Here is a 25,859-nt window from a genome sequence, read left to right as displayed (position 1 = left end):
TGCTTATATCGGGACAAACTGACATCCAGTATTTGGTATGAATACGGGAAAGAGGAAAGTGGGCCGGTACATGCAACAAATACGAGCGTTGTCATGGATGTTCTGTGAAGTCCCTAGCCCTTCTAAAGAATGACGTGTCACTGTGCAGCCAGGTGCTGATTGATAGTGTGGTTTCTTTCCCACTAACCTAGAATGTTTTATCGGAATGTCAGCAACTTCAATCCAGTCTTACACTTTGATCATACAGTGCTTGCTTTATGCTCTTCTGTAGCTTTTTCGATGAGCCTTTGCTGATAAGCTGGTTTAGTGTTAATGCTGCTGTAATGGCTTTGTCCTCGATGTTGAAGCTCATTTATTATATGGTATTAAGGAAGGACGGGCTACTGCAGCAGAGGAAGAGATTAAAGAGGACTCTGTCAGCCCTGTCAGGGCTCCTCAGGCAGTGCACGTCAGTGTTTTAAACTGCATTTTACCTGAGACCTGTTAGGCGCAAAGCTGGTATGGCTTCAAATAGCGAACTATTCGATTTTTTTTTTTTAAATCACTCAAGTTTTTAAAATTATTTCAAATTGTTGCCTTTTTTAACTTAGGTCTGCTACACAATCAAATGCAACCCCGGCTTTAAATGTTAAGGCACACACCGCCTTAGTTCTTTATCCTCTGTAGCAACAAGACAAACATAAACAACCTGAAAGAGGCCAATCTAAAAACGTCATGTTTGTGTGTCCATGTAGCACGCCGGCCACACTGGAGCAGAACTACGTGGTGTGTGAGCTGCATCAGAAGGTCAACATGCTCTTCTCCTTCATCAGGAGCCACCTGCAGAAGAAAGTCATAGTCTTCTTTGCCTGCTGCAAAGAGGTAAGGCTCTGCTAGTTTGTGTAAACGCTCCTCCATTTGGCTTATTATAGCTTCATGGTCTAGTTGTAGTCTCACCATCCATAGGTGCAATACCTGTTCCGGGTCTTCTGCCGGCTGCGTCCGGGCATGCCCATCCTGGCCCTGCATGGGAAGCAACAGCAGATGAAGAGGGTGGAGGTCTACAACAACTTCATCAAGAAGAAGAACGCTGTGCTCTTCGCCACAGACATTGCAGCCAGAGGCCTAGGTAATGCTAACACTTCAGCAGTCTAGTCTACAGACTGGCTCGATGTTTTTAGTCAGTAGGGACAGAGATACCGTGGTCAAATATTTACTGCTCTGATACGAGGCAGCAGGTTCTTCACGGCTGGTGGTGAATAATTGTTACGTCCCTCCCACTTTGCAGACTTCCCTGCTGTGAACTGGGTGTTGCAGTTTGACTGTCCAGAGGACGCCAACACATACATCCACAGAATGGGACGAACCGGCAGGTAATAACCCCTCTCTAGCCGGACCTGGAATAAAAGGAAAGACATTGACTGTGTGCAGACTCTGCACCATCGGCTTGAAGTGCATGTTTTTGTTGTATATGGAGAATGAATGAAAATGTACATACTAGGGATTAACATGGGTAACTGGGGTCCCGGGCACACACTTTACATTTTCCGAAAAATGTTTATGACAAGACATGTGAAATTACAACATTTTACCCCAATGTCGTCACTAATGCAATTCCATAAAATGCACATGTGCAGCATCAGATTAGCAAAAAAAAAATATTCTGCCACATTATCTAATCAGGTTGTTGCATGGAAGCCTTTAGCCTAAAGTATTTACTTCATACAAAGTAAAAGCACACGCACAATTGACACTTATGTACTGCACACGCAACACAAATGCAGTTCATAAACCCTACAGGAAACCCCTACAGTATCGCCGATAAAAGATGTGCCTCTTTGACCTGTCATTGACTCTTCAAACAGTCACATTTGATAGGCCTATAAATTGTGCCTTCCTGTATTGTACATATGCCAAAATATTTATTCTGTTCTACTGCCATTGACTTTATGTTCATATTATTTTTTTACTATTTCTTATTGTTGCATTGTCGAGAAGGAACCTGCAAGTAAGCATTTCATTGGATGATGTACAGTGCATTCGGAAAGTATTCAGACTCCTTGACTTTTTCCACATGTTGTTACGTTACAGCCTTATTCTAAAATAGTTTTTTTTCCCCCTCCTTACTTCCGCGCTGAGATACAAGCCTGTGAGAAGAACCTGATCCCGTGAAGGGCATTGGCAAATTTTTGGCTAATAAGAATTGAGATATCTGAGATTAATCTTGGTTTCATCAGACCACAGAATCTTGTTTCTCATGGTCAGAGTCCTTTAGGTGCCATTTGGCAAACTCCAAGCGGGCTTACATGTGCCTTTTTATTGAGGAGTGGCTTTCGTCTGGCCACTACCATAAAGGCTTGATTGGTGGAGTGCTGCAGAGATGGTTTTCCTTCTGGAAGGTTCTCCCATCTCCACAGAGGAACTCTAGAGCTCTGTCAGAGTGACCATCGGGTTGTTGGTCACCTCACTGACCAAGGCCCTTCTCCCCCGATTGCTCAGTTTGGCCGGGCGGCCAATCTTGGTGGTTCCAAACTTCTTCCATTTAAGAACAATGGAGGCCACTGTGTTCTTGGGGACCTTCAATGCTGCAGAAATGTTTTTGTACCCTTCCCCAGATCTGTGCCTCGACACAATCCTGTCTTGGAGCTCTAAGGACAATTCCTTCGAACTCGTGGCTTGGTTTTTGCCCCGACATGCACTGTCAACTGTGGGACCTTTATATAGACAGGTGTGTGCCTTTCCAAGTCATGTCCAATCAATTGAATTTACCACAGGTGGACTCCAATCAAGTTGTACAAACATCTCAAGAATGATCAATGGAAACAAGATGCACTTGAGTTCAGTTTTGAGTCTCATAGCAAAGGGTCTGAATATTTTTTTTTTCTACATTTGCAAAAATTTCTAAACACCTGTTTATGCTTTGTCATTATGGGGTATTGATGAGGAAATAAAATAATTTCATCCATTTTAGAATAAGGCTGTAACGTAACAAAATGTGGGGAAGGGGTCCATATACTTTTCGAATGCACTGAATATGCGTATCCCGTACATACGACTAAAACTTGAAACGATGCACAATTCACTACATAGGCATCTCTGTCACAGACATGAAGTCCATTTACCATTCAGTGGCATAATGAAACATTTTATCTTCTCTGCTAGAGCCTAGACTATTTTCCTATCCAGTCCCAATCCCACTGAAACCCAAAATGACTCCTGTCTCGCATTCAAATTGTTAACTTTATTCTGTACTTCATCGGTTGCATAATCAAAGCAGGTCTTTTGCCTTTGCATGTCAGAATACTGCTATAACATTTCCCCTGCTTCTCTGTGCTGTCTTGTTCTTGCTGCCCATACGAGAGCTTCGGTAGAGAATGTGACATCAACAAACTGTGTGAGAGTAGATATGCATATTTTTGTTTAAATGTTGGTCCCGTTAAGAGGCCTTTTATTTAAACTACATCTCCCAGTCATCTATGAGCTGATCTGCCATCTGTATAATCATAAACTCGATTTTGCCAAATATAGGAGATATTCTGTCATTAGTTCTAGGTTATCTAACAAGCTTAGCATCTTTGGTCATTTGACATTTGTGTTTGACCGCCGTTACAAAGTTTGTATGATTCGACAATGCTGTTTTCGGGTTGCGTCCTTAGCTCTCTGTTGAGAGCTTACTGCTGAATTGAGGAACATAACACTCAGAATTTATGAACGGCCTGTTTTGCAATTCACAACATTATTGGCGATCAAAGATGGAGTAACTATCATTACTGTTCAAATCTTTACATAGTTGCGCAGCACCCATCTTATTTGTGGAGAACCCTGGCATCGTGACCCTATCTTGGTTTTAAACGCTTTAAATTGGCACTTCTGATTTCTGTGATATTTCCTGGGAGTCTCGTGATAAATACATTTTTCCTCTATTGAAACTTGGTAGACTTTCGGGAAAATATGAATCCCTAATATGCACTCAACAAATTGTGATTTTTCCAACAGTAGTTTTAAAGTGAAGTTATCACAGTGAAGTGCTGAATCTTCCAGGGACACAAGACACCATTACAATGATTGTATAGAGTGCAACAGTTAAGTTCCTTCTTATAGACAATCCATTATCCTATCATCACATATCACAATAGTTTACCTACTCACTAGATGGCAGTGTTGTATGGTCCACTTCTCACACCACCTCTCCCTGTAGCCTACAGTTTGCACATTATAACCTCGAGTGTTAACACCGACTGGCTTTAAATTATGTTCCAAAGCTCCAAAATCCAGCGGTACCTACTGTACTGTAGGTGACACATGATGCTGTTCTGGTTTTATATTGTTCTCTGCTAGTACAATGGTCAGTTGGTACCATAGCAGTTTGTCCAGCTGCAGTGCTGACTCATGGGGGGGGTGTAATCGCACTCCAATAGCACCCGGGAATTGCAGCAGTATGTGTGTGAAAAAGAGTGAGTATTGGTGTAAGACAATGTGTGTGTGTGTGTCTAAGACAGACGTTACTTATTCGGAGTTCTGTGCAGCTGTGTCAAAGACACACACTTAATGACAGCAACAATGTACGCACGTCTTAAGCAGTCATGTTGTGCTTCGAGCCACTGCGCTGTTACAGTGTGTAATTGCAGTTAGTTCAGCAGTCTGTTTAGTGAGCTGCTAAAACCTCTGGGCTCCCAATCTCACAATTTGAAGCTTCTGGGTTGCCATACCCCTTGATAAAACTCTCGCTTGTTGGTTGTTTTGTGTGAACTAACAGGACTGAAGGGGAATCCTTTCTAGGCTTACTGCGATCAGGCATTTGCATTTGTTTGGGGTCTTTGAAGCATGCTGCTGCTGTTGGAGTAGGTGTCAGCATGATTCAGTTCGGCTGGCACCTCACTTAAAAGACCTTCGCTTTTAAAATGAGAAAAAAGCGGTAATAGTACTGTTTGTCCATCTTGCGGCGCTATAGCCAGTCTTCAAAATATTAAGAATTAATCTAAGATGACTCAAGAAATCTGTCATTCATTTTGAGATTTTTGCACAGGAGATCTTAGTCGTCCAATTTTACTTCGAACTAATATGTTTGGTATAGTATTTCTCAAGTAAAAAAATGTGCATGAAAAAAAGAATAATAATCTCCCGTTGAATGACAAACACTTCATTGAAGAATCTTTACTGTTGACTAATCACCGACAAATTGGGCGTAAACTTCGGCTCCGGACTAGAGAATGGGGCACTTATGATCCGCATTTTAGGGCGTTCCTGCATGTGGGCATTCCTGCATCTGCAGGAACCCCTCTTTAAACTTCTATTTGTCCTAACTTAAAAATTGACCAATAGAATTATAAACCGGGGTTCCTGCATATGCAGGAATGCCCACATGCAGGTAGCCTAGTGGTTAGACCGTTGGGCCAGTACCCGAAAGGTTGCTGGGTTGAATCTCTGAACTGACAAGGTAGAAATCTGTCGTTCTGCCCATGAACAAGGCAGTTAACCCACTGTTCCCTGGTAGGCCGTCATTGTAAATAAGAATTTGTTCTTAACTGACTTGCCTAGTTAAATAGGCGGGAGCGAAGGACACTGTGTGCTAGCTTAGCCACCTACTGCTAAGGAGGACTCTGGTACACATGAGGCTGGGACGACAGTGTGTGCTAGCTAGATAACTATTAAGCGCGCACGGTGTCGCTAACTATCAAGCGCGCACAGTGTCCTTTGCCCCCACCTGTCGGGCACGATTTTCTCCGGTACACAGCAAGCATGAGGCGGGGGCAACGTGAGCTAGCACGTGGGAGGTGGGTACGACCGGTAGACAGTGTCCTTCGCCTTAAATGGGGGGGAAAGCCTCATTGCGGACTGCCATTGCACACTTGACCGACTTAAGCTTGCCTTGAGAACACCCTTGCCGAAGACCAAAATGTCATCATAATATATGCACAAACTGTTTGAGCTGGGAACACCCCACTAGCTGCCTGGTATTTAGGAGTAATGTGCACTGTTGCAAATAGAGTTGTAGCAGCTGCCAATGTAGCCTCAGCTCAGCCTCTACAGCTTTGTTTCAGTCTGTTTGTTTATCTCTCTTTCTCTCCTCAGAAAGTCTGACTCTGCATGTATTTCACAGCTCTTCTTGGTGAGCTGAAGAATGTAGGTCTCTCCCCACCACCTTTCTGTCTTGCAACCCATCTCTCTCCCACTGCGTCTCTGACTTGGTCACAAAACCATAACCCTCCTATAATCATAAAGTACTTCTTTATGAAAACCATGATGAAAATAAGTCCATTATGATCATAAGAGGTGTACCATTAACTGTGCAAATGTAGCAGATTGTAGAAGTTATGTATGCATTTGTGGTTGAGCAGTAGTATCCTTTTACAGCTGAAATAAAACATCTCTCAAATATTGTGCACACATTTCTGTACATCCTTATTAGTGAGCATTTCTTCTTTGGCAAGATAATCCATCCACCTGACAGGTGTGGCATATCAAGAAGGGGATTTAAACAGCATGATCATTACACAGGTGTACCTTGTGCTGGGGACACTAAAAGGCCACTCTAAAATGTGCAGTTTTGTCACACAACACAATGCTACGTCTCAAGTTTTGGCATGCTGACTGCAGAAATGTCCACCAGAGCTGTTGCCAGAGAATATAAGTTTTATTTCTCTACCATAAGCTGCGTTGTTTTAGAGAATTTGGCAGTAAGTCGAACCGGCCTCAACCGCAGACCATGTGTAACCACGCCAGCCCAGGACCTCCACATCCGGCTTCTTCACCTGCGGGATCGTCTGAGGGGGAGGGTGGGGTGCTGAGGAGTATTTCTGTATGTCCTTTTGTGGGGAAAGAATGCGTTCTGTTTGGCTGGGCCTGGCTCCCCAGTGGGTGGGCCTGGCTGCCAAGTGGGTGGACCTATGGCTGCACCCCTGCCCAGTCATGTGAAATCCATGTCCAATCCTGCAGAATTTATATCAATTGACTGATTTCCTTATATGAGCTGTAACTCAGTAAAATCTTTGAAATTGTTCCATGTTGTGTTTATATTTTTGTTCATCATATGTTATTAAACCCACTCCTCTGAACATTTAGGACATACAATTTAAAAAAATATCTACTGTTTTTCGCCTTACAGATATAAGGAGGGAGGAGAGGCTCTGCTCGTCCTGCTGCCCTCAGAGGAGGAGAGCATGCTATCCCAACTTCAGGAGAAAAAAGTCACCATCAACAGAATCCAGTGAGTTCCCTTACAACCTCCTCACACACGCTTGTATTTCACTGGGACTGGGCAGGCTGTTGGTTGTGGAGATCTACTGTAGGTGAGAAATTAAAACAAACAGGTGGTGGACTGTAGTTTAGTTTTTACTGTTTTTAAGCTTTCTTCTGTTTCTCCACTTGGGCAGTGATGGTACAAGTATCGTAATATATTTTCCATGGCAACTCTTTGGTCCTTTTTAAAAAGCTGCTGTTTGTGAAATATGGTGTGCTATAGCTTAGAAAATAAATGCATGCGACTGGATGACAACAATGATATTTGTTTCCAACATTTGGGTCATTTTCCTAAATAAGTTAAACCCGCTTCGTGTTTTGTTTCCTTGCCACGATACTAACGAGTGACGCGATACTGGTATTGTCCCAGCTCTAGTCTCCATCTTCCCAACTGCCCTTTCACCCCCTCCCTCCAAGCAAAAAACTGAGGCCTTATGAGAATGTTTACATGATACCATATGATTCCAAAGACTATTTTCCCTCATGGAGATGCATTGGACAGATGGGGGAGATTTCACAAAGCAGGCAGGGTCAACAAGTGAGCCAGCTGACTTTCCTAAATATTCGGATTCTGAAACATCCTCATTGTGTCTATTAGTTCAATCATGCACTTCAAATGGACATGCTATGACTGATGTGTAATATTCTGAATGACCCATATTCAACCTGTGCCCTTGTCCTGTACCCGTTGTGTGCCTGATACCAGTTTCATGTTGTCACAGTACGTTTTAATATTGACTTAAGGTTCTATTTGTTGGACCTGTTTGTGAGATGGGGAGATGTTGGTGTAGCTGAGGGGCTTTGAGCAGTGCAGTAAGTAGGCCAACCATGTGAGGGAGAGAGTGAGACTGGCTCTGCTGTCACAGAGGAGACCAGGCCTGAGCCCCTCTGGCTAAATCCTGATGGGCACAGTGTCCAGCATGATGCCCTCACAGTACAGTGTTTTCCGTACATGGAGTAGTCCCCCGGGGAGGGGGGGGGGTGTTCCATCCTAAATACACAGCTAAATTATTGAATACTTTAATGACTTTACCTCCCAGATTGTTAAAAGTAGTTGTTGTATTGAGTAGAAAGACATTACTTTATAATTTAAATGACTGAAAATGTAGGAATTTAGTGTGGTGGTGGTTTTGGATATCTTCTAGGCCTATATAATCAGAACTATTTTATGTAAGAACCTTATTTAAAATTAAACGTGTCTTCTCTTGAGTTTATAGTTTTACAGCAAGATATGAATTGCCACAATGATGTATTTTATTGGCATTGCTATTTCACTTAGTTCACTGAAATTACATTATTTCCTTACCCTATCTTTTTAAAAGTTTGGCCTGTCAGCCATTCACTGTGGGTGGGACTTTGAGGGAAGGTGGTAGATTAGACTAGTTTTTCTGACTAGATTACTAATCTACTCTTTCAATTTAATTTATTGTGGTAAACTATATCTAGTCTACTCAATTTAGTTTGTTGCAAAAAATTAAGAAAAAAGGTTGTGTTCTCTCAAGTAAACTTGGATTCTCTGTTGGGAAACAATATACAATTGCAGGAAAAATGTTTTTAAATGCAAACATTTTCAGAGGGAGGATTCCCAGACCTCTGCCAGATTGTGCACCCCCACATTTTATATGAAGTCAGGTGCCAATGAATAGACCTAGAAGTATGGTGTTAAACATGGGCTTTGCTACACAGAATGCCGCAGTTGACTACTCCATTGTCAATACATAATTTGTCTACATATAATTGCCAAAAAGCAAACAAGATCTTTGGTTTACATGTTCCGATGCGATACCATTGACATAACTACGTTGTATGATTTATGAATAGCAAAGATATATAGGAGATTGACTTTATTCAGTCAGATGGACACCTTTTATAAACTAGTCAACACAAGCTCTTCGATCATCAAAGCACAGTAAATAGCCTCTGTGGCTGTGTAGGCCTATGAAACACGCAAAATTAAATAATAAATTAATGTGCCACAAAACAGTAAGTGGATTTCAACTAATCGTTACCACTCGCATTACATGGGCCGTGTAAATTAATTCACTGGAGACCACAGCGTACAGCAATAACACGGGTACCGAGAGGGACAGTCGGCAGACTGACAAACCAGCAGTTTTCCTGTCATCGCTCACTTTGTGATTGACATGCGCCTGTCCTCTAAATAGATCACTAGAAGATGCATATCAAATACTTTTTATAACTAACTCACTCATTGATCTATCTGTGTGCATATTGTTCATTCTAGCGGGAGAAGGCTATATGGACTTTATTTGACTAGAGAATTACACATTTTAAATGAAAAGAAGCCTAGTTCATTTTAAAAAGTAGCTGGCTTACAATGAGTTATCGGCTATTTAGCCGACGGACGGTGCTTATGGGAAACAGTGAGCACATACACACAAACTCGCGCCACTCTCACTTCCACAAATATGTATACACACACACACACTCATCACTCTTTTTCATTTTGGCAGTGTTTATCACGTTCGAGGTGCAATCTAACATCATACGATATTACTCACATATGCAGTGAGGGTAAAAAAAACAAGACAGAGAAATATCATATTTTAGGGATTTTCACAATATAATACAAAGACTATTCTAGAGGTCGACCGATTATGATTTTTCGACGCCGATACCGATTATTGGAGGGCCAAAAAAGGCGCTACCGATTGAATCTGCCGATTTTTTTTTTTTGTTATTTTTGTTTTTTTTTATTATTATTTTTTTAAAATTTATTTTAATTTTATTTTTTGTTAATTTTTGTTTTTGGTGTGTGTGTGTGTGTGTGTGTGTGTGTGTGTGTGTGTGTGTACACACACACACACAGCTCTGAAGTGACAACGATACTGAAGAGTCTGCTTAGGAGACAAATACTCTCAACTGTTTGAATAATAAAAATAGAGTTTAAGTTACCTGTGATGAATGCTGAAAACAACAACTGTAATTTCTATATGCAGGAAATCCTATTTTAATAATGGGCATGGTAAGAATTGACTACCAAAGTGCGAGTCACAATTCCCATGACACCTTCTAGCAAAAGCGGTTCCTTCATTTATTCCATAGGATATTTTTAGATTAACTTAAAATAAGGTCTGTGTTTGGTTTAGGCTTACACCACCTTGCTAATTTTATAACTGTGTAGATATCCATAGGATATAACTCTGATCAATATAAGCGAAGATAAAAAAAATTGTAGAGGGGATTTATGAAAATATGTTGACAAACGTTACCTAGTGAGATTTACACGGGTATCAAAACGCCGAGGCGGTTTAAGCACAAAACACAGACCTTATTTGAAGTAGATCAAGACATTCTCTATGGAAGACATGAACGGGGGGCCAGTACGGGAGAAAAAAAAAAGTATGAAATTAATTGAAATGTATGCATTCACTACTGTAAGTCGCTCTGGATAAGAGCGTCTGCTAAATGACTAAAATGTAAATGTAAATAACGAAGGAACCCCTTTCAAGTTTAGCCGCAAGTTATTACAGGAATTATGACGCGTCGACTATTTCTCTCTAAACCATATACCTTTGACTATTACGAGCCTGCTGCTGCCTACCACCGCTCAGTCAGACTGCTCTATCAAATATCAAATCATAGACTTAACTATAATATAATAAACCTTAGTTTCCGGATTTGACCATATTACATTACATTACATTACATTACATTTAAGTCATTTAGCAGACGCTCTTATCCAGAGCGACTTACAAAATGGTGCATTCACCTTATGATATCCAGTGGAACAACCACTTTACAATAGTGCATCTAAATCTTTTAAGGGGGGGGGGGGTTAGAAGGATTACTTTATCCTATCCTAGGTATTCCTTAAAGAGGTGGGGTTTCAGGTGTCTCCGGAAGGTGGTGATTGACTCCGCTGTCCTGGCGTCGTGAGGGAGCTTGTTCCACCATTGGGGTGCCAGAGCAGCGAACAGTTTTGACTGGGCTGAGTGGGAACTGTGCTTCCTCAGAGGTAGGGGGGCCAGCAGGCCAGTGGTGGATGAACGCAGTGCCCTTGTTTGGGTGTAGGGCCTGATCAGAGCCTGAAGGTATGGAGGTGCCGTTCCCTTCACAGCTCCGTAGGCAATCACCATGGTCTTGTAGCGGATGCGAGCTTCAACTGGAAGCCAGTGGAGAGAGCGGAGGAGCGGGGTGACGTGAGAGAACTTGGGAAGGTTGAACACCAGACGGGCTGCGGCGTTCTGGATGAGTTGTAGGGGTTTAATGGCACAGGCAGGGAGCCCAGCCAACAGCGAGTTGCAGTAATCCAGACGGGAGATGACAAGTGCCTGGATTAGGACCTGCGCCGCTTCCTGTGTGAGGCAGGGTCGTACTCTGATATTAATGACCTATCATCTCGAAAACATTATTCTTTCAGTGACATACGAAACCGTTCCGTATTTTATCTAACGGGTGGCATCCATAAGTCTAAAAATTACTGTTACATCGCACAACCTACAATGTTATTTCATAGTTCCGTAAAATTCTGGCAAATTAGTTCGCAACGAGCCAGATTCTGTATACCCTGATTCTGCGTGCAACGAACGCAAGAGAACTGACACAATTTCACCTGGTTAATATTGCCTGCTAACCTGGATTTATTTTAGCTAAATATGCAGGTTTAAAAATATATACTTCTGTGTATTGATTTTAAGAAAGGCATTGATGTTTATGGTTAGGTACAGTCGTGCAACGATTGTGCTTTTTTTCCGCAAATGCGCTTTTGTTAAATCATCCCCGTTTGGCGACGTCTGCTGTCTTTGTTAGGAAGAAAGTGTCTTCACAGTTCGCAACAAGCCACGCGGCCCAAACTGCTGCATATACCCTGACTCTGTTTGCAAGAGAGGTGACACATTTTCCCTAGTTAAAAGAAACTCATGTTAGCAGGCAATATTAACTAAATATGCAGGTTTAAAAATATATACTTGTGTATTGATTTTAACCTCTATGGGCTAGGTGGGACGCTTGCGTCCCACCTACTCAACAGCCAGTAATCCTGTGGCGCGTTATTCAAATTCCTTAAAAATGCAAAAACTTCAATTTTTCAAACATATGACTATTTTACACCATTTTAAAGACAAGACTCTCGTTAATCTAACCACACTGTCCGATTTCAAAAAGGCTTTACAACGAAAGCAAAACATTAGATTATGTCAGCAGAGTACCCAGCCAGAAATAATCAGACACCCATTTTTCAAGCTAGCATATAATGTCACATAAACCCAAACCACAGCTAAATGCAGCACTAACCTTTGATGATCTTCATCAGATGACAACCCTAGGACATTATGTTATACAATACATGCATGTTTTGTTCAATCAAGTTCATATTTATATCAAAAACCAGCTTTTTACATTAGCATGTGACTAGCATGTGACTAGCATTCCCACCGAACACTGCCGGTGAATTTACTAAATTACTCACGATAAACGTTCACAAAAAGCATAACAATTATTTTAAGAATTATAGATACAGAACTCCTCTATGCACTCGATATGTCCGATTTTTAAAATAGCTTTTCGGTGAAAGCACATTTTGCAATATTCTCAGTAGATAGCCCGGCATCACAGGGCTAGCTATTTAGACACCCAGCAAGTTTAGCACTCACCAAAGTCAGATTTACTATAAGAAAAATGTTATTACCTTTGCTGTCTTCGTCAGAATGCACTCCCAGGACTTCTACTTCAATAACAAATGTTGGTTTGGTTCAAAATAATCCATTGTTATATCCAAATAGCGGCGTTTTGTTCGTGTGTTCAAGACACTATCCGAAGGGTAAATAAGGGTGACAAGCATGGCGCAATTCGTGACAAAAAAAATCTAAATATTCCATTACCGTACTTCGAAGCATGTCAACCGCTGTTTAAAATCAATTTTTATGCCATTTTTCTCGTAAAAAAGCGATAATATTCCGACCGGGAATCTGCGTTTAGGTAAACAGACGAAAGAAAATAAAGCATGGGGTCGACTCGGGCACGCGCCTAAGCCCATAGTACTCTGATCGGCCACTTGCCAAACGCGATAAAGTGTTTCAGCCAGAGGCTGCCTCGATATCGTTCAGCTTTTTCCCTGGCTCTGAGAGCCTATGGGAGCCGTAGGAAGTGTCACGTTATAGCAAAGATCCTCAGTCTTCAATAAAAAGAGCCAAGATGAAACACAACTTGTCAGACAGGCCACTTCCTGCATGGAATCTTCTCAGGTTTTGGCCTGCCATATGAGTTCTGTTATACTCACAGACACCATTCAAACAGTTTTAGAAACTTTAGGGTGTTTTCTATCCAAAGCCAATAATTAAATGCATATTCTAGTTACTGGGCAGGAGTAGTAACCAGATTAAATCGGGTACGTTTTTTATCCGGCCGTGTCAATACTGCCCCCTAGCCCTAACAGGTTAAGAAAGACATTGTTTATGGTTAGGTACACGTCGGAGCAAAGACAGTCCTTTTTCGCGAATGCGCACCACATCGATTATATGCAAAGCAGGACAGGCTAGATAAACTAGTAATATCATCAACCATGTGTAGTTAACTAGTGTTTATGATTGATTGATTGTTTTTTTTATAAGATAAGTTTAATGCTAGCTAGCAACTTACCTTGGCAACGTAAAGCAGGTGGTTAGAGCGTTGGGCTAGTTAACGTAAGGTTTCATCCCCAAGCTGACATGGTAAAAATCTGTCGTTCTGCCACTGAACAAGGCAGTTAACCCACCGTTCCTAGGCCGTCATTGAAAATAAGAATGTGTTCTTAACTGACTTGCCTTGTTAAATAAAGGTTTAAAAAAATAGAAAAAAATTATAATCGGCAAATCGGTTGCCAAAAATACCGATTGCCAATTGTTATGAAAACCTGAAATCGGCCCTAATTAATCGGCCATTCCGATTAATCGGTCGACCTCTAGAATATTCCTTGGGAGTTAGGAATGTTGACCTAAAGAAACATCCTCTCACTGTCAACTGCGTTTATTTTCAGCAAACTTAACATTTGTAAATATTTATATGAACATAAGATTCAACAACTGAGACATAAACTGAACAAGTTCCACAGACATGTGACTAACAGAAATTGAATAATGTGTACCTGAACAAAAGGCGGGTCAAATTTATAAGTAACAGTCAGTATCTGGTGTGGCCACCAGCTGCATTAAGTACTGCAGTGCATCTCCTCATGGACTGCACCAGATTTGCCAGTTCTTGCTGTGAGATGTTACCCCACTCTTCCACCAAGGCACCTGCAAGTTCCCGGACATTTCTGGGGGGAATGGCCCTAGCCCTCACCCTCCGATCCAACAGGTCCCAGACGTGCTCAATGGGATTGAGATCTGGGCTCTTCGCTAGCCATGGCAGAACACTGACATTCCTGTCCTGCAGGAAATCACGCACAGAACGAGCAGTATGGCTGATGGCATTGTCATGCTGGAGGATCATGTCAGGATGAGCCTGCAGGAAGGGTACCAAATGAGGGAGGAGGATGTCTTCCCTGTAACGCACAGCATTGAGATTGCCTGCAATGACAACAAGCTCAGTCCAATGATGCTGTGACACACCGCCCCAGACCATGATGGACCCTCCACCTCCAAATCGATCCCGCTCCAGAGTACAGGCCTCGGTGTAAAGCTCATTCCTTCAACGTTAACCGCGAATCCGACCATCACCTCTGGTGAGACAAAACCGCGACTCGTCTTTTTCAATGACGGAGTAGTTCAACTGATAATGGTTAAACTTTTTGGAAAAGAAACTAACAGGTCTCTCAACCCCGGACACATCTGCTTGCAGTAAAACTGCACCTGCCCCCACATGACTAGCATCCACCTGCAAGGTAAATGACAAATCCACGCGAGGAACAGCCAGCACCGGAGTTGAGGTAAGCAACCTCTTTGCATCAACAAAAGCCTGTTCACAACGAGAAGACCATACGTAAACAGCCTTAGCTTTCAGCAAATCTGTCAAGGGAGCGACCACAGTAGAGAAGTTCCTACAAAAACTACAGTAATAACCAATCATTCCCAAGAAACGCATCAGTTCCTTTTTAGTAGTTGGTGGTGGAAAAGCATCAATAGCTACCACTTTAGCCCGAACAGGACGCACTTCACCCTGCCCAACCACCTTTCCAAGGTATGTAACGTTCGCCTGAGCAAACTCACATTTAGCCAGATTGATCATGAGGCGACCCGCAGCTAGGCGGTCGAACAAGGCTTGAATACGGGACAGATGTTCCTCCCAAGTATCTGCAGATATCACTACATCGTTGTCACAAGAATTTTTATTCCAATGTTCTAACTGAACTATTTTAATATCTCTGTCTGAATTCTGAAGGTTGTAAATCTCCAGTTCAAAGATACAGACGGAGACTCAGCTTGCAATGGTCAAATCTTTATTCAGAGAGCACTCTGGCCTCTTAAAAGCAAAGCCAGTCTTTTATACACACAAATCCTTATCTTAGGCTACTCCCTGTTCAAACAGCCAGTATTTTTCCACTAACCACATTATAGAGAAAGAACTATCAATCTTGTCACATTCCTCAAGTCTTTCACTTCTCCTCCCCCGTTGGGGTCCCTTGGTTTGAAAACCTCTCATGGTTTTCTGCTATCTGTTTTACAACTTCACCCTGCTTGCATATCTCCAAAAGAATATAATACCCAAGTATTAGAATTCTAACAGCTACACACATCCTCAGATGATCTTCTTATGATTCTAACACATTTCACACTGTTATACAATTTCAGAGTGGAACACTTTAGCCATTATCTTAAAACATACAAATTATTCTATCAATCGTCCAGATGAGCAGCGCACCCGGCCAGACCGGAGACAACCCTGTTCATAAGTCGCTGAAAAGTGGCAGGGGCATTACGCAGGCCCAAACTCATAACCGAATACAAGTACAGACCCGAGGGTGTAATAAAGGCAGAGATTTCACGTGCCCTACTCATCAGTGGCACCTGCCAATAGCCCTTTAACAGGTCAAATTTGCTCACAAACTTAGCAGCGCCGGCTTGATCAATGCAGTCCTCCATCCGAGGAAGAGGAAATTAATCTGGCTTAGTGACACTGTTTACCTTACGGTAGTCCGTACAAAATCTGTTTGTCCCATCCGGTTTACTGACCAAGATGCAGGGAGAAGCCCAACTTGAGAAAGAAGGCTCTGCTATCTTACTCTCCAGCATGTACCTGACCTCAGCATCCAGACAACGTAGTTTCTCTGAAGAAACTATAGAACCGCTGACGAAGGGGGTCAGCATATCCAATGTCAATATCATGTTCTATTAAGTTTGTATGTGTAGGTGTTTCAGAAAACAAACCTGGAAATCTCCAAATCAGACCAACCATCTCTTTCCGCCCATCAACAGGTAGATGAGCGAGAAGGCTGTCTAAAATATCCACTGTCTCTGAATTTTTCGATCGACCCTGCAGTATGCCATCGTCGGGACCAAGAACATCTTCCTCATGCACGGACCTAGCATGACAAGATCCCAGGGAAATAACGGTATCGGCCAAAAGAACAGGTTTACTCTCCTCTGTAGACTCCCACTGTTCAGTCTCAGAGGAACTTGCTTAATAGGGTTTTAACAAATTTACATGGCACAGTTGGTGTGCTTTTCTCCGTTCTGGAGTGGCAACTAGATAGTTTTGCTCAGTGTACTGGCGCAACACCGTATATGGACCTTGAAACTTGGCTTGAAAAGGAGAACCAACAATTGGCAGCAGAGCAAGAACCTGGTCACCTGGACTAAAGTGACGAGGCTCAGTTCGGCGATCAAATATGCCCTTCATCCTCTCCTGTGAAGATGATAGCTTCTCTTTAGCCATTTCACCAGCGGCATACAGGCGTCGCTGGAAATCACACACATAAGATAACAGGGACTGAGGGGGCTCGGGAGACTTCCAGTCATCCTGGAGAACAGATAGAAGTCCACGCACCCTATGTCCAAACACAATGTCATTTGGACTGAAACCCGTGCTCTCCTGTGAAACCTCCCCCAGAAAACAACTACCATGAGACACCCACTTTCTCATCAGGACATCCTCTTGGAGAAAATAGCCATGGGCGACATCTCCCAACTGTTCCACAGGCACAATTTGGTCACGCAACTCTTCTAATGTGGGGTCAGTCCGTTGCGCATTGATTAGATCAGAGTGGGATACAGATAACGGGATAACAGGGAAAGCAGTGACAGACTTCTTGGTTGTATTCTCGTTAGCTGGTGTAGTGACCAGGTCGCCACGGCTCATAGAACGCGTCACTGCACACGCAGAGAACACCTCTGGGAAACTCTGCACACTCTCATCAGGAATCCCTACAAATGACGGCATAGTGGAAACTACTAGAGATGGAAACACGACAGGCCATACACACTCACCAGCCAAGTTATTCCCAAGGATAATGACGATACCCTCAATAGGCAACGAAGGACGCACCCCCACAACAACCTCACCTTTCACCAGTCCACAATCCAACATCAGATTATGCAATGGAACTGACCGTGTTCAAACCTATTCCCCTAATAAGAACACTATTCCCCGAATCAGTCTCAGCAGAGAAGGGTAACACAGACTCCAACACAAACGTGTCTCAGGATCTTCACTGGCACTAGGTCCTTACTTCCTAACATAGACATAGTCAATATGGACTTTCACATGCCCCTGGGCATGAGACAATGTGTCAGGAGTGAACTGATGTGGAACAGGCACAGCTAACGCCATAGGCTTAGATTTAACGTAAGCATACGTACTGAATTTACCCCAAGCCCTGAGAACCGGACATTAGTTTTTCCAATGACCTGAACCTTGACAGTAGTTACACTCTTGACCAAAGTCAGCTTTACCACGGGAGTCAGGCTCAACCCTAGTTGAATGAAACTCTGCCCGTAAACCAAAGTATCTCGGTGAGCGAGGCCCAAATATCTCCGAACTCACTCAGAATACGGGGCTCTGCAAAGACACTTTTGTGAGTCAAAACATACTCGTCCACCAAAACCGCAGCTTCAGCGACAGTCTACTTTTCGTTCGTTAATGTACGTGGATATACGATCAGGGATTGTGTCTTTAAATTGCTCTAACATAATCAGATCACACAGCGCTTGGAAAGTCATAACTGCAGAGGCGGAACACCAGCGATTAAACTGTGAAGATAATTCTCGCGCAAACTCAACATGAGTCTGTTTATCATCCCTTTTTAAAGTTCTAAATCGTTGGCAGTAAGCCTCAGGAACCAATTCATAAATCTGTAACACAGCCGTTTTAACCTTATCATAACTGACACTGTCGGCTACACTAAGAGCTGAATATGCTTCCTGTGCTTTACCAGTCGGCACACACTGCAACATTAAAGTGCGGTCAGAATCAGGCCAACTCCTAGCGTCAGCAACACGCTCAAACAACGAAAAGAATGTCTCAGGGTCCTTTTCATTAAATTTAGGCAACAACCGTACGTTCCCAACAATATCAAATGTGTCTGGTGCACGACCAAAAGAGGAGCGACCCCTAGGTACTAGAGGTCGACCGATTTATGCTTTTTCAATACCGATACCGATTTATTGGAGGGCCCCAAAAAAAAAAACGATGCCGATTTTATTTGTTTATTATTATTTTTATTTTTTTTCGATTATTTATTTATTTTTATAATTTAAAAAAAAAATCTTATTCTTTTATTACTATTTTTTCTTTTTAATTTTTTGTTTTATATATAAAAATAATTATAAAAAAAAATATATATATATAATTTTTTATTTTATTTTTTATTTGGAGGGGGTAATAATGGCAATTACAACAATACTGAATGAACACTTATTATAACTTAATATAATACATCAATAAAATCAATTTAGCCTCAAATAAATAATGAAACATGTTCAATTTGGTTTAAATAATGCAAAAACAACGTGTTGGAGAAGAAAGTAAAAGTGCAATATGTGCCATGTAAGAAAGCTAACGTTTAAGTTCCTTGCTCAGAACATGAGAACATATGAAAGCTGGTGGTTCCTTTTAACATGAGTCTTCAATATTCCCAGGTAAGAAGTTTTAGGTTGTAGTTATTGGAATTATAGGACTATTTCTCTCTCTACAATTTGTATTTCATATACCTTTGACTATTGGATGTTCTTATAGGCACTTTAGTATTGCCAGTGTAACAGTATAGCTTCCGTCCCTCTCCTCGCTCCTACCTGGGCTCGAACCAGGAACACATCGACAACAGCCATCCTCGAAGCAGCGTTACCCATGCAGAGCAAGGGGAACAACTACTCCAAGTCTCAGAGCGAGTGACGTTTGAAACGCTATTAGCGCGCACCCCGCTAACTAGCTAGCCATTTCACATCGGTTACACCAGCCTAATCTCGAGAGTTGATAGGCTTGAAGTCATAAACAGCGCAATGCTTAACCTCTCTTGGGCAGGTGGGACGCTAGCCCCACTCACGGTTTACACTATTCAACAGCCAGTGAAAAATCAGAGCGCCAAATTCAAATCAACAAAATGTCATAATTCAAAGTTCTCAAACATATGACTATTTTACACCATTTTAAAGGTACACTTCTCCTTAACCTCTATGGGCTAGGTGGGACGCTAGCGTGCCACCCGTGGTGCACTCCATCAACAGCAGGTGCATTTCAAGAGCGGCAAATTTGAATCCAAATAAATGTCAAAATTCAAATTTTTCAAAAATACAACTATTTTACACCATTTCAAAGATAAACATCTCCTTAATCTAACCACGTTTTACGATTTCAAAAAGGTTTTACGGCGAAAGCATAAATTTAGAGTATGTTAGGACAGTACATTTACAAGAGTTGTGTGTAATGTTTTGTCAAGTCAAAGACAGGGTCACCAAAACCATAAAACCAGCTAAAATGATGCACTAACCTTTTACAATCTCCATCAGATGACACTCCTAGGACATTATGTTAGACAATGCATGCATTTTTAGTTCTATCAAGTTCATATTTATATCCAAAAACAGCGTTTTACTATGGCATTGATGTTGAGGAAATCGTTTCCCTCCAATAACCGGCAGTCAAGTCAGCGTCACAAATTAAATAATTAAAATTAGAAAACATTGGTAAAATATTATATTGTCATTTAAAGAATTATAGATTTACATCTCTTGAACGCAATCAACTTGCCAGATTTAAAAATAACCTTACTGGGAAATCACACTTTGCAATAATCTGAGCACTGCGCCCAGAAAAATACGCGTTGCGATACAGACTAGACGTCATGTTGGGGAGATCTAAAATCGAAAATACTATGTAAATAATCCATTACCTTTGTTTCTCTTCATCAGATGTCACTTCCAGGTATCACAGGTCCATAACGAATGTAGTTTTGTTCAAAAAAGCTCATCATTTATGTCCAAAAATCTCCGTCTTGTTAGCACATGATCTAAGCCAGCCGGACTTCTCATCATGAACGAGGGGAAAAAATATATTTCCGTTCGTTCAAACATGTCAAACGTTGTATAGCATAAATCATTAGGGCCTTTTTTAACCAGAACATGAATAATATTCAAGGTGGACGAATGCATACTCTTTTATAACGTATTGGAACGAGGGTACCCAACATGAACTCGCGCGCCAGGTGTCTAATGGGACATCATCGTTCCATGGCTCTTGTTCGGTCAGATCTCCCTCCAGAAGACTCAAAACACTTTGTAAAGGCTGGTGACATCTAGTGGAAGCAATAGGAAGTGCCAAAATATTCCTCAGCCCCTGTGTTTTTCAATGGGATAGGTTTAAAGTCAATACAACACATCAGGTATCCACTTCCTGTCAGAAAATGTCTCAGGGTTTTGCCTGCCAAATGAGTTCTGTTATACTCACAGACACCATTCAAACAGTTTTAGAAACTTTAGAGTGTTTTCTATCCATATATAATAAGTATATGCATATTCTAGTTACTGGGTAGGATTAGTAACCAGATTAAATCGGGTACATTTTTTTTATCCAGACGTGCAAATGCTGCCCCCTAGCCCTAACAGGTTAATGTAACCGCATTGTCCGATTTCAAAAAGGCTTTACAGCGAAAGCATAAAGTTAGATTATGTTAGGACAGGTACAACACAAGAAAAACCACACAGCCATTTTCCAAGCAGGAGAGGAGTCACAAATACCAGAAATTCTGCTAAAATTAAGCACTAACCTTTGACGATCTTCATCAGATGACACTCCTAGGACTCAATGTTAGACAATACATGTATGTTTTGTTCGATAAAGTTCATATTTATATCCAAAAACAGCATTTTACATTGGCGCGTGATGTTCAAAATACATTTTACCTCCAATACAGCCGGATGAATCAGCACAACGATTTACAAAAATACTCATCATAAACGTTGATAAAATATTAAACTGTTATTCAAAGAATTTTAGATAACCATCTCCTTTATGCAACCGCTGTGACAGATTTCAAAAAAGCTTCACAGGGAAAGCTCACTTTGCAATAATCTGAGTATGGCGCTCAGAAACATAAACTAGGCAATACAGATACCCGCCATTTTGGAGTCATCTAAATTCATAAATAGCATTATAAATATTCACTTACCTTTGATCTTCATCAGAAGGCACTTCCAGGAATCCCAGGTCCACAATAAATGTTGTTTTGTTTGATAAAGTCCATAATTTATGTCCAAATACCTCCTTGTTGTTTGCGCGTTCAGTAAGCTACTCCAAATGTAGGAAGCGCGCCCAAAATTTCATGACAAAGTTTTAAAAAAAGTTATATTTACGTTCGTTGAAACATGTCAAACATTGTATAGCATCAATCTTTAGGGCCTTTTTAACATAGAACTTCAATAATATTCCAACCGGACTATTCCAATGTCTTGAAAAAAAGTATTTGGGTACGTCAAATACTTATTTCCCTCATTAACCTCTTACATCTAGACGTTCCGCTAGCGGAACACCTGCTCCAATATCCAATGATGGGCGTGGCGCGAAATACAAACTCCTAAAATCCGAAAACTTCCATTTTTCAAACATATGACTATTTTACAGCATTTTAAAGACAAGACTCTCGTTAATCTAACCACACTGTCCGATTTCAAAAAGGCTTTACAGCGAAAGCAAAACATTACATTATGTCAGCAGAGTACCCAGCCAGAAATAATCAGACACCCATTTTTCAAGCTAGCATATAATGTCACATAAACCCAAACCACAGCTAAATGCAGCACTAACCTTTGATGATCTTCATCAGATGACACTCATAGGACATTATGTTATACAATGCATGCATGTTTTGTTCAATCAAGTTCATATTTATATCAAAAACCAGCTTTTTTACATTAGCATGTGACGTTCAGAACTAGCATACCCCCCGCAAACATCCGGTGAATTTACTAAATTACTCACGATAAACGTTCACAAAAAACATAACAATTATTTTAAGAATTATAGATACAGAATTCCTCTATGCACTCTATGTCCGATTTTAAAATAGCTTTTCGGTGAAAGCACATTTTGCAATATTCTCAGTAGATAGCCCAGCCATCACGGCTAGCTATTTAGACACCGACCAAGTTTAGCCCTGACCAAACTCCGATTTACTATTACAAAAGTTTGATTACCTTTGTTGTCTTCGTCAGAATGCACTCCCAGGACTGCTACTTCAATAACAAATGTTGGTTTGGTCCAAAATAATCCATCGTTATATCCAAATAGCGGCGTTTTGTTTGTGCGTTCTAGACACTATCCGAAGTGTAAATAAGGGTTACGAGCATGGCGCAATTCGTGACAAAAGATTTCGAAATATTCCATTACCGTACTTCGAAGCATGTCAACCGCTGTTTAAAATCAATTTTTATGCCATTTTTCTCGTAAAAAAGCGATAATATTCCGACCGGGAATCTGCGTTTAGGTAAACAGAGGAAAGAAAACAAAGCATTCTGTCGACGCGGGCACGCGCCTGAGTCTCACAGTACTGTAACCAGCCACTACCCAAACGCGCTACTTTGTTTCAATCAGAGCCTGCAAAGCCACGATTCAGCTTTTTGACGCCTTCTGAGAGACCATGTGAGCCGTAGGAAGTGTCACGTAACAGCAGAGATCCTTTGTAATGGATAGAGATGGCAAAGAAGGCCAAGAAATGGTCAGACAGGGTACTTCCTGTACAGAATCTTCTCAGGTTTTGGCCTGCCAAATGAGTTCTGTTATACTCAGACACCATTCAAACAGTTTTAGAAACTTTGGAGTGTTTTCTATCCAAAGCTAATAATTATATGCATATTCTAGTTTCTGGGCACTAGTAATAATCAGATTAAATCGGGTACGTTTTTTATCCGGCTGTGAAAATACTGCCCCCTATCCATAACAGGTTAAAATGCAAATCAATTTAAAACATTTTTGACATGTGTTTTTCTGGATTTTTTTGTTATTCTGTCTCTCATTGTTCAAATAAACCTACCATTAAAATTATAGACTGATCATTTCTTTGTCAGTGGGCAAACATACAAAATCAGCAGGGGATCAAATACTTTTTTCCCTCACTGTACTCGTAAGCCAAACGACACTAGTATTAGTCCTTCATAATGCAACAAAGTGCTATATGCCAAATTGTCTTGGAACCAACCTTATTATCTCAGATGAGCCCCCACTTGTCACCAACCGGCTCAAAGTGCGTAACAAAAAAGGAGACAACGTGGAGATGAGGAATAACAAAATATATTTATTTAACTAAACTAAATATAATTAACAATGGTGTGTGTAATCAGTCGTAAGTGAGTGGTTGCGTGTATAAATGTGATAATGAGGGGTGTTGAAAGGTGCCAACGCAAACAACCAAAAACAGTCAGAAAAATGCCACAACCAAAATCTGTGTCTGCATGGAGAGAGTTTCCTCAATGAATGGGGAAGGGGTGCATTTATCCTGGGACACACCCGAGCCCAGGTGTGTCCCATTTCGCTGATGACCCTCCCTGCTCCGCCCACCGACATCCTATTAAGGAAAACAAGAGCAAAGAGAGAGAATTCGGCAGACGGAGTGGGAGGATCGTCACATGGGTTTGTGCCCATAGGCGACGTTGTTGCCGGTGATGTCTGGTGAGGACCTGCCTTACAACAGGCCTACAAGCCCTCAGACCAGCCTCTCTCAGCCTATTGCGGACAGTCTGAGCACTGATGGAGGGATTGTGCATTTCTGGTGTAACTCGGGCAGTTGTTGTTGCCATCCTGTACCTGTCCCGCAGGTGTGATTTTCGGATGTACCTATCCTGTGCAGGTGTTACAGGTGGTCTGCCACTGCGAGGACGATCAGCTGTCCGTCCTGTAGCGCTGTCTTAGGCGTCTCACAGTACGGACATTGCAATTTATTGCCCTGGCCACATCTGCAGTCCTCATGCCTCCTTGCAGCATGCCTAAGGCACGTTCACACAGATGAGCAGGGACCCTGGGCATCTTTCTTTTGGTGTTTTTCAGAGTCAGTAGAAAGGCCTCTTTAGTGTTCTAAGTTTTCATAAGTGTGACCTTAATTGCCTACCATCTGTAAGCTGCTAGAGTCTTAACGACCGTTCCACAGGTGCATGTTCATTAATTGTTTATGGTTCATTGAACAAGCATGGGAAACAGTGTTTTAAACCCTTTACAATGAAGATCTGTGAAGTTATTTGGATTTATACGAATGATCTTTGAAAGACAGGGTCTTGGAAAAGGGATGTTTCTTTTTTTGCTGAGTTTATGTTGACATATTTGACATTTTATATCTAAAAGCATAATTGAGAAATAATTATTCAAAGTTGACATATTTAGGATGTTTTGGCCTTACCCAGGCCTCCTGTATGACTCTATAATGTTTCATCTGTATGTGTTCCAAATCAAGAATTGTTGTATGAAGCTTTACGGCCTTCTCTGTAATCTGAGTAGTGTTTTGATTTAAGATATATATATTAAAAAAGATAAATATGAATGTAAAAAAATATACCACTGTTGATTTGGCAAATGTTTCTATACATACGGTCATATCAAAGTTCCGGAGTGGGATCTTTGCTAATTTTAGAGTTATGGCCCATTTTTATACAGTGAAATATTCATAGTAGGCATTGTAATGAATCAAAGCCCTCCTTTCGATCATCCAACCTCTAGAGGCCGATTATAGTGTCTTCTCGCACCACGTGAATTAATTATGTCTCTGCGTACCATAAATCGCTAACGTAATTATCCAATTAGTCTAAAATAAATTCCCAACCATGTGGATTGACTTCAATGAAATGTTTTCTGACAATTATTCTCATCAGCCGCTTTAGCCTAATGCACCAAATTCTTATGCTATCTCGAACTTTATCAACCTAAATATTTAACTTGTTAAGTGTCTTATCAACATAAAAGTCCTGTTATTCCCATATAATCCAAGAACATGTGACCTATTTCATAAAAGTAGCCATTTTCATTCGCTATAGAAATACAGGTTAAAGGGCCTCCCGAGTGGCACAGCGGTCTAAGGCACTGCATCGCAGTGCTTGAGTCCGCACTACAGACCCGGATTTGATCCCAGGCTCTGTCGCAACCAGCTGTGACCGGGAGACCCATGAGGCGGCGCACAATTAGCCCAGCGTCGTCCGGGTTAGGGGATGTTTGGCCGGCCGGGATGTCCTTGTCCCATCGCGCGCTAGTGACTCCTTGTGGAGGGCCGAGCGCATGGATGCTGGATTCGG

The 25,859-nt window shown here is 41.5% G+C and overlaps 1 pseudogene across 1 annotated transcript in view; it reads left to right on the top strand.

Moving 5' to 3' along the window:
* The window catches only part of LOC106603632 (putative ATP-dependent RNA helicase DDX10), an 81,821-nt pseudogene that overhangs the window by 5,745 nt on the left and 50,217 nt on the right, over positions 1–25,859 (top strand). The window contains exons 7-10 of the transcript XR_014392207.1: positions 735–861; positions 946–1,108; positions 1,268–1,352; positions 7,085–7,186. The product of XR_014392207.1 is annotated as a putative ATP-dependent RNA helicase DDX10 (transcript). The remainder of the gene's footprint in view (positions 1–734; positions 862–945; positions 1,109–1,267; positions 1,353–7,084; positions 7,187–25,859) is intronic.

Source organism: Salmo salar, chromosome 04 (genome assembly GCF_965601325.2).
Source record: "Salmo salar chromosome 04, fSalSal1, whole genome shotgun sequence".
NCBI lineage: Eukaryota > Metazoa > Chordata > Actinopteri > Salmoniformes > Salmonidae > Salmo > Salmo salar.
This window is presented reverse-complemented; position numbering and strand designations above follow the sequence as displayed.